The 8,624-nt window shown below is 53.3% G+C and overlaps 1 pseudogene; it reads right to left on the bottom strand.

The window, feature by feature from the left end:
- Positions 1 to 7,804: 7,804 nt before the first annotated feature.
- LOC140858063 (coronatine-insensitive protein homolog 1b-like) lies at positions 7,805 to 8,624 on the bottom strand (annotated as a pseudogene).

An 8,624-nucleotide genomic window follows, 5' to 3' on the forward strand; every position in this document is an offset into this window, starting at 1 on the left:
GAAGAAATGGACATTCACCCCCGAAAGACAGAGGGCCATCGACGAGGAAGTGGACAAGCTGCTCGAGACCGGCTTCATCAAAGAAACCACCTATCCCGATTGGCTTGCGAATGTCGTCATGGTGAAGAAAGCCAACAGAAAGTGGAGGATTTGTATCGACTACACCGACTTGAATCGGGCCTGTCCGAAGGACAGCTTTCCACTACCGAAGATCGACCAACTGGTGGATGCGACGTTCGGACATCGACTGCTCAGCTTCATGGACACCTTCGTGGGATATAACTAGATCCGGATGGCGCTCGAGGATGAAGAGCACACGGCCTTCGTGACCGCCAAGGGCCTTTACTGCTATAGAGTTATGCCCTTCGGTCTGAAGAATGCCGGAGCCACCTATCAACGCCTCGTCAACAAAGTCTTCAAGAATCAGATCGGGCACAATATGGAGGTCTACGTAGATGACATGCTGGTGAAGAGTGCACAGGCTTCAGACCATGTCCAAGACTTGGAAGAAACCTTCCGCACCCTTCGGCAACATCGGATGAAGTTAAATCCGATCAAGTGTGCCTTCGGGGTAGCTTCGGGGAAGTTCCTCGGGTTTCTTATTTCTCAATGTGGAATCGAGGCCAACTCCGAAAAGATAAGGGCGATTATGGACATGTGACACCCGAACAGCAAAAAAGAGGTGCAGCAGCTCAATGGGAAGGTCATCACGCTTAGTTGATTCATCTCTCAGTCGGCTGAGAGGTGCCTATCGTTCTTCAAAACCCTGAGGCAAACGAAGGACTTTTCCTGGCCGAATGAGTGCCGGCAAGCCTTTGAAGATTTAAAGAAGTACCTGACCTCTCCGCCCCTGCTAGTGAAGCCAGAAGTCGGAGAAACATTGTATCTTTATTTGGCTACCTCCCCAAAGGCTGTTAGTTTGATACTCGTCCGGGAGAGCGAGAGCCAAATTCACCAACCCATATACTATACCAGTAAGGTACTCCACGGGGCCGAAACTCGATACTCAAGGGTGGAAAAGATGATATTTGCTCTGGTCATATCCGTGCAACGACTCCGTTCGCATTTTCAAGCACACGCCATCGTGGTCCTGACCGACCAGCCCCTGAGGGCGATCCTCCATCGCCCCGACACATCAGGATGACTGGCGAAATGGGCAGTGAAGTTGAGCGAGTTCGACATTCGGTACCGACCGCATCCAACTTTGAAAGCCCAAGTCCTGGCTGACTTTATTGCGAAATACCCGACAGCCGACCAAATGTCGGAAGACGGGAGCTCCAAAGAAGCTGCGACCTCTGAATGTGACCCCGGGTCAACCTGGGTGTTACACATAGATGGAGCTTCCAATGCCCAAGGGAGCGGCGTTGGGTTCCTGCTCACCAACTCAGAGGGGGTGGTTACCGAGTACGCTCTCCGATTCAACTTTAAAGCTTCCAATAATCAAGCCGAGTACGAAGTGCTTCTCGCTGGCTTGAGAATGGTGCAGGAGCTCGGGATCGACAGCCTCAGAGTCTTCTCCGACTCCCAACTGATCATGGGGTAAGTTAAATGCGAATTTGAGGCGCGAGACCCAACCATGGCAAAATATTTTCAGAAGGTGAGAGATCTCATGGCACACCTCAAGTATTTTGAGATCTCCCACATTCTCAAGTCGGAGAATGCTCGGGCCGATACACTCTCCAGACTCGCGATGTCCGCCTATAGCACCCTGGGCCGGACACTCGTGGAGAGCCTCGAGCAATCGAGCATCGACAAGGTCGAGGAGGTGCTGTAACTGACGACCGAGCCAAATTGGATGGACCCAATCGTCCGGTACCTGACCGACGGAACCAGCCCTGAAGACCTTGCGGAAGCCAAGCGACTCCGATGGACGGCCTCCCAGTACGTAATGATGGACGGGCGACTCTACAAAAGGTCGTTCTCCCTTCTCTTGCTATGGTGCCTCGGACCGACGGATGCGGACTACGCACTCAGGGAGGTGCATGAAGGGATCTGCGGGAGTCACCTGGGGGCAAATCCTTGGCCTACAAAGTCCTGCGGTAGGGTTACTACTGGCCCACCATGAAGAAAGACGCAGCTGACCTGGTTCGGAGGTGCGAGCCATGCCACAAGTATGCTAATTTGCAACACCAGCCCGCCAACCAACTGACTGCTATTATCGCCCTGTGGCCTTTCGCCCAATGGGGGATTGACATACTCGGTCCTTTCCCTCCGGCGTCTGGCCAAAGAAAGTTTATAGTTGTCGCAATCGACTACTTCACCAAGTGGGTGGAGGCCGAACTTCTAGCGTAAATTACCGAGCATAAGATGGAAGATTTTGTCCAGAAGTCCATCATCTTTAGGTTCGGACTGCCGCACACCATCATCACCGACAATAGACGAGAGTTCGACAACAATGACTTCAGGGAGTTCTGCGCAAGGTTTCATATCACGCATAAGCTGACTTCGGTCGAACATCCACAGTCCAACGGAGAAGTCGAAGTGACCAACCAGACTATTCTACATGGACTAAAGACCCGACTGAACGTAGCCAGAGACCTCTGGATCGAGGAATTGCACTCGGTCCTCTGGGCATACCGAACGACACTTCATATCCCGACCGGGGAAACTCCTTTCAACTTGACCTTCGGGACGGAGGCAATGATCCCACTAGAGATCGGGCTACCATCAACTAGAGTCGAGCAATACTATAAGTCAGACAACTCTGAGTGTCGGAGAGCTGATTTGGATCTCCTTTCCGAACTCCGACATGAGGCTCAACTCCGCATGGCTTTCTACCGACAGAGAGTGGTCCGATACTACAACGCTAAAGTCAAGCCGAAATCCTTCAGACCCAGAGATCTGGTTTTGAGAAAGACGGAAGTCTCGAAGCCTCAGGATCAAGGAAAGCTGTCCCCGAACTGGGAAGGACCCTACAAGATAATCGACACTTGCAGGCCGGGCGCCTACCAACTTAAGACCTTAGAAGGGACGGCTATTCTCCGAACTTGGAATGCTGACAACCTGAAATTGTATTATCAATAAACTTCGTACGCCCTTCTTGCTCGGAATACAATACGATTTCAAAACTCCAGAGTCCGCGAAGTTTGGCCCTCCATCGAGGGTCGGCTCTTGCCTGAAGTACGAGCCTCGACGCCCTGACTTGAGCCCTACGTCTCGTCGAAAACCTACGCTTCGATCAACGAATCTATGACTCGATCGTTGAATCTACGGCTCAATCTACGTCCCGATCACCGACGACATACCGGATTCTACGACAGGGATCGGAGGAGCAAAATATCTACGATGGCCCCCGCCTCTGAAGGCAAAGGGCTTCGACCAACGCCGTTGGCTAACTTGCCAAACTTTTGACTAAGAAACGGCAAAATGCCAAGACGATCGTGATGTACCCACCCGACCAAGGTCTGGGCAACGGGTATTCGACTTGCGACGAACTGACCTGGTCACGACCAGTTGAAGGATATTCGGCTTGCCATCATTTATCGTACGTCCCGATGTATGCGCCCGACCAAGGATCGGACGATGGGTATTCGACTTGCCATCGTTGTCCTATCCGAATGTGTCGGACGCTACTCGACTATCAGACCCTATGGAACGGTCATGTCGACGAGCCACGTTTGGGGATTGGCTGACACCCGACTCCATGTGCGCACCCGACCAAAGTCCGGGAGACAGACGTTCAACCTACGATCTGTATGGCTCTCGACCATCAGATCCTAAGCAGCCTGCACGATAGTCAGAATGCCGACCTGTGATCGGGGCTTGTTCTACCCTTAGCGGGGTGCACGCCACTGATCACTTTGATCGGCTATGCTGGATCGTACCGAACGTCCTAATAGGACATGTCGGAACTACGACCTATGCACCCAGAGATGGTTCGGATGATCAAACACATTCAACTACACGTGAAAAAAAAATGAGAAGTCTTTGATTTTACTAAGTCAAAATTGGGACGAATCTCGATTACAAAATTGGGATGAGGCCCGATTACAGATATCAAAGGCTGAACAGAAAGTAAAAAAGTACAAGGATAACAGAGCGGATACTCCGACTATTCATCGGAGTCGGCTTCTTCCATCGGGTATAGTTCGGGAGCAACCGACGTGCCTGCTCGGGTCGGTGAGGGATCGGAGGTTGGAGCCGCCTCATCCTCGGTGACTCGTTCCATCGACAGTGGGTCAGCCTCTCCCTCTGCCGCTTGGTCCTCCGACCATGGAGGGACGATATCGCTCAGGTCGAGCTTCGGGTGCAGACTTTGGATCGCTTCTCGGACGTCCTCGTACCCCACCTGGTAGGAGGCAAAGCCGCTCTCGAGGAGATCCTCCCGGTACTCCTTCGAACTACGGAAGTCCTCCACCCCTGACCCAGTGCCTCCCTGGCCGACTCCACCTCCGCCTTCAATATGTCGGCGTTGGCTTGGGCGGAGGACAAGTTCTCCTCAGCCTTGGCCAGGTTCTCCAGGCTAACGCGAAGCTGTTCGCGCTCGGTCTCAAGTTTCCTAACGCAGCCGTCCCTCTCGCGCCTCAGTTGGTGAACGGAGCGGGTCTTGCACTGAACCTGCTCGCGGGCCGACTGAAGTTCGGCCTCCGAGGTGGCTAGACCGTTGGTGAGTCAAGAGATCTCCTCCTCGAGCCTAGCCTCACGATCGACCGACAACTTCAACTGGTCGACCAGCGTCGCCTTCTCAGCCTCGGCGATCTCTGCCTTCTTCTTCCAGGCCGTCCGGACGTCGTCGAACCTCCGGTACCCGACCTCCAGCTCGGATATATTATAGATCAGCTGCGGACGGAAGGCCAACTGTCAGAAAACCGAATTGATGGAAAACAATAATGAAGAGGAGAAAGGAAGAGTAGGAGCTCACCTGGATCATAGTCGGATAAAAGGAAGAAAGCATGTCGGACACTGGCCGACTCTTCATGATCTCCCGGTCGGTCGAGAGAATGGTTGCTTGGCACAACCTCCTGGCCAAATCATGATTGGCCAGGGCCGACGTTCCTTCGAAAAGCTGGACGTATGATGACGCGGCTCGGCCGGCCGACCTTGTGTCGTCGCTCGGCGCCATCGAAGCCTTCCCTCGTCCGGCCGCCCAGGCTCGAAAATCAAAGAGGGATGAAAAGCTCGAGCTCGATTGGGTCCCTCCCGAGGCCACGACGGCGGCCGCTGCAGGTCGTTCAGACTCACGTGCTTCGACCCAAACCTCTTCCGTTGGTGGGGGAGCCGACGCTCCTTCGGCTGCCCCCTCGGTCGCCCCTTCCTCAGATGGCGCCTCAGGTGGCACCGCCGGCGCCGACAGAGCAATGACTGGCTCGTAGCCCAACGCACGTTTGGCGTCGGGCTGTGCTCCCATCACCGCAAGGTCGGTCGGCGATGCTATCTGAGGCCTCTTGGGAGGCCGCGATGGTTCGGCCCCATGCGCCGGTCTCTTTCTCGCCGCATATTGTCGAATATCGGTGTCGGTCAGTCTCACTCTCGGCGGCATCCCTGCAATTTTAATGAAGGATCAGCGCAAGTCCAAAGATGGATAGAAAAGACAAAGGACAACTGACAGACCGAGATGTACCTAAACGAGGAACCAAACTTAGGCCGGCGTCGTACAGAGCTTGCTCGGTGATGAGCTCCCTCTGCTTCGGCACCGACACATCCTTCAGTCGATGAAAATCCTCTCGGTCTCCGTCCTCCACCCAACTGTTCTCATTCGGCTGAGTCCGAGGGTCCCCCCAGCGGGAAGGGAATCCCCAAGAAAGCGGAGAGGAGGCAAAAAAAAATTGGTTCTTCCACCCATGAATCGATGATGGAAGATCGGTGATGAACGAAAGATCCTTCCGGAGATTGAAGAACCACCACCCTCGGGCCTTCGGGTGGGGTCGGAGGACGAAGAACGCCAGGAAGAGAGAGATACGATGATAGGTCGGCAAAAGCCGACTCAACAATGCGAAGCTGATTATCAGTCGGACTGAGTTCGACGCCAGTTAAGCCGGACAAAGTCCGTAATAATCCAGAACATTCCGGACGAACTCCGGAATCGGAAAGCGAAGATCTGTCCGAAGGTCCTCGACATAGAAGGCCACCTGGCCCGGAGACGGGTTGTTAACCCAACCCTCAGCCCCAGGGGCGAAGAGCTCGAACTGCTCCGGGATACTGTATTGCTCTTTGAGCCGTTCGATGTTTGCCCCCGAAAGTGAAGAAACCTCCACCTCCGGGGTCGACCGTGAGTCGTCGGTCGGGTTCCCCGACTGACTTCTTCGTGGAGAGGTTCTAGCCATGACGCTAGCCCCAGAAAGGAGAACCAAAGAAAATGGCGAAGAGGGAAGGGAGCAAGGAGACAAAGACAGACAAAACTCCAAGAAGAACTTTCGAAGGGAGAGCACCAAGACAGCTACCTGGAACTGGGGGACAACTTGACAAAGCCTCAGCGCCAGGAGCAGATTTGCAGCAAAAGTGAAATTTTGGATGCAAGTGGCCGCATATATATAAGGCCCATCAATGGTCGAGATGAAAGCACGCCGGACGAGGGCTTCCCAGATGCCGACACGTGGCGGCGCCTAGGCCCTTCCTCGGTTCGACGATTCGACGCACCCGCCACCAGATCAAGCCACGTTGCCTCCATCCGCGTGAATGAATTCGGCCCAATGGCCCCTTGCCACGTGGCGAAAAAACCGCATCTCGGGATTCACTAACCGACGGCGGTTTGTGTTCCCAAGGAGATGATGGTTCAAGTTCCCGAGGAGACGGTGGTTCCTGTTCCCAACGGGATGGCAGTTCACGTTCTCAATGGGGCGTCTGACATCGGGCCGTTCGTTGGTATGGTCACCAGAGTCAGAGCGTGACGTGATGGAACGTCAGAATCAGAGTATGGCGCGATGGATATCCACTCCTTTCGCCCGAAGCCGTCGCCCATGCGGAGACGCTGGCCAGCACGACATCCGACTCAGGAGTGGAGGGGGCAACTGTTGGGATATACCGACCGACTCCTTTTACGCCGACTCACCCTCGGACCTGTCCGATCGACGTCCGACTCTACCGACCGCATCGACCGACGACTGCCGACAGTAGCTGCCAACATTATCCGACCGAAGGTGTGTCGGCCGGACAGACCCATTCTGTTTCCGACCAGCCGAGCGGTAGAGCCCAAGTCACCGACTCACTGTCGGGGGTGGCAGCCGACGTTCGACTTCAGCGAGGCATTAAACCGGCCGACGGTGTCTCTGGGTCATCACCCGACGTCCCGACAGTCGAATACCGACGTATAGTCGGCCAGCCCGTCCAAGGGCCGTACGATCGCTATGGGCTGTTGTCTTGTCAAGGACATGCCGTGCAATCGCTCTGGGGCATTGTCCTGCCGAGGACATGGGTTCATTCTGACAACCCGCGGCGATTTGATAGCCCACGGTGATTTGACAGTCCCCGACGATTCGACAACTCCCCAGTTGTCTGCACCATTAATGGCGGGACTACGCCGCATTCTACTATAAAAAGGGGTAAGGCAACAGTCTTGGTAAGCTCTCTGACACTCCCTCTAGCTCCCAAGCTTTCTCTAGCCCTCTCGAGTTGAGCCTCTGATTTTTCGCTGTTGTCTAGTCTCTCTGACTTGACCGTCGGAGGGTCCCCATCGGAGGCATCTCCGATTTGTGAGAACTTTTCTTGCAGGTGTGCGCCCTCGGTGATCGGGCGACGAGGGATTGGCCGCAACACCGTGGATTATAGACAATCATCATGGTCTCTGCCAAAAGTGCCAGTAGGTGATGGCCAACAAGCAATGCCTGGGACCCCTGCACCCACAAGTATCACCGTAAAGGCAGCTGTTTTACTTGAAGCAACAGCTCCGCAGCTCCAACTTCTGCAGGCTCAAGCCCCTTGCAAATCATAGAAGTCCAACATCCAATTGCCCAACATTATCCAATAGCATCCAGCGGATGCTACTACTGCACTCAAAAACGAAACCAAGACCCACATCTGAAAGACCTCCAGGTCTCAAATCAAAAGCAAGCCTTCTAAGTTAAATGCAACCTCTCAAAAGAGCAAAAACCCCATTATCCAGGGGTTACTCTGTTATTCTTTCTTCTCTGTCAAGCAACACAAGCCGAAAATCACAGTGGTTTTTGCTACAAGTGCCAAGAGATTTTTTTTTCTGATGATGATAAAGGAGGCACATGCCACCAGAATTTATTGATAAGAAAGATTTACATAACAAAGTAAAAAGAAAGGAGGTATAAACAGGGATTAGAACATTTGTGGAGGGGTTATAAAGAGAATTCAGAAATGCATTTGTGACATCAGAGATGTATATAGGCAGGTATTCCAGTTCAGGGCGAACCTGAGCTCGAGTTGACCGCTGCATCTGCGAAATCCTACCCTGTTCATCCTCCAATCCTTGTTCATCATCCCCTCGCTCAGCTCTGAGCTTTCGTAATTTCTTAAGTGTCTCAGCAACAACTACTAATCTTCTGAGTCCAATTTACAGCATTAAAAAGAATGTTGATAAGATGACGCTAAAAGCTACTAGAGCACGGATCCCAGTTGTTTGCATTTCATTCATCCCCGTATAAATGGGAACCAAGCAGCATATTATTCATTACTGACATATCCTTTGCGCTTCTTGAATCTTGACAGTGTTTTGTGTCCAT

Source organism: Elaeis guineensis, chromosome 5 (assembly GCF_000442705.2).
Source record: "Elaeis guineensis isolate ETL-2024a chromosome 5, EG11, whole genome shotgun sequence".
Taxonomy (NCBI): domain Eukaryota; kingdom Viridiplantae; phylum Streptophyta; class Magnoliopsida; order Arecales; family Arecaceae; genus Elaeis; species Elaeis guineensis.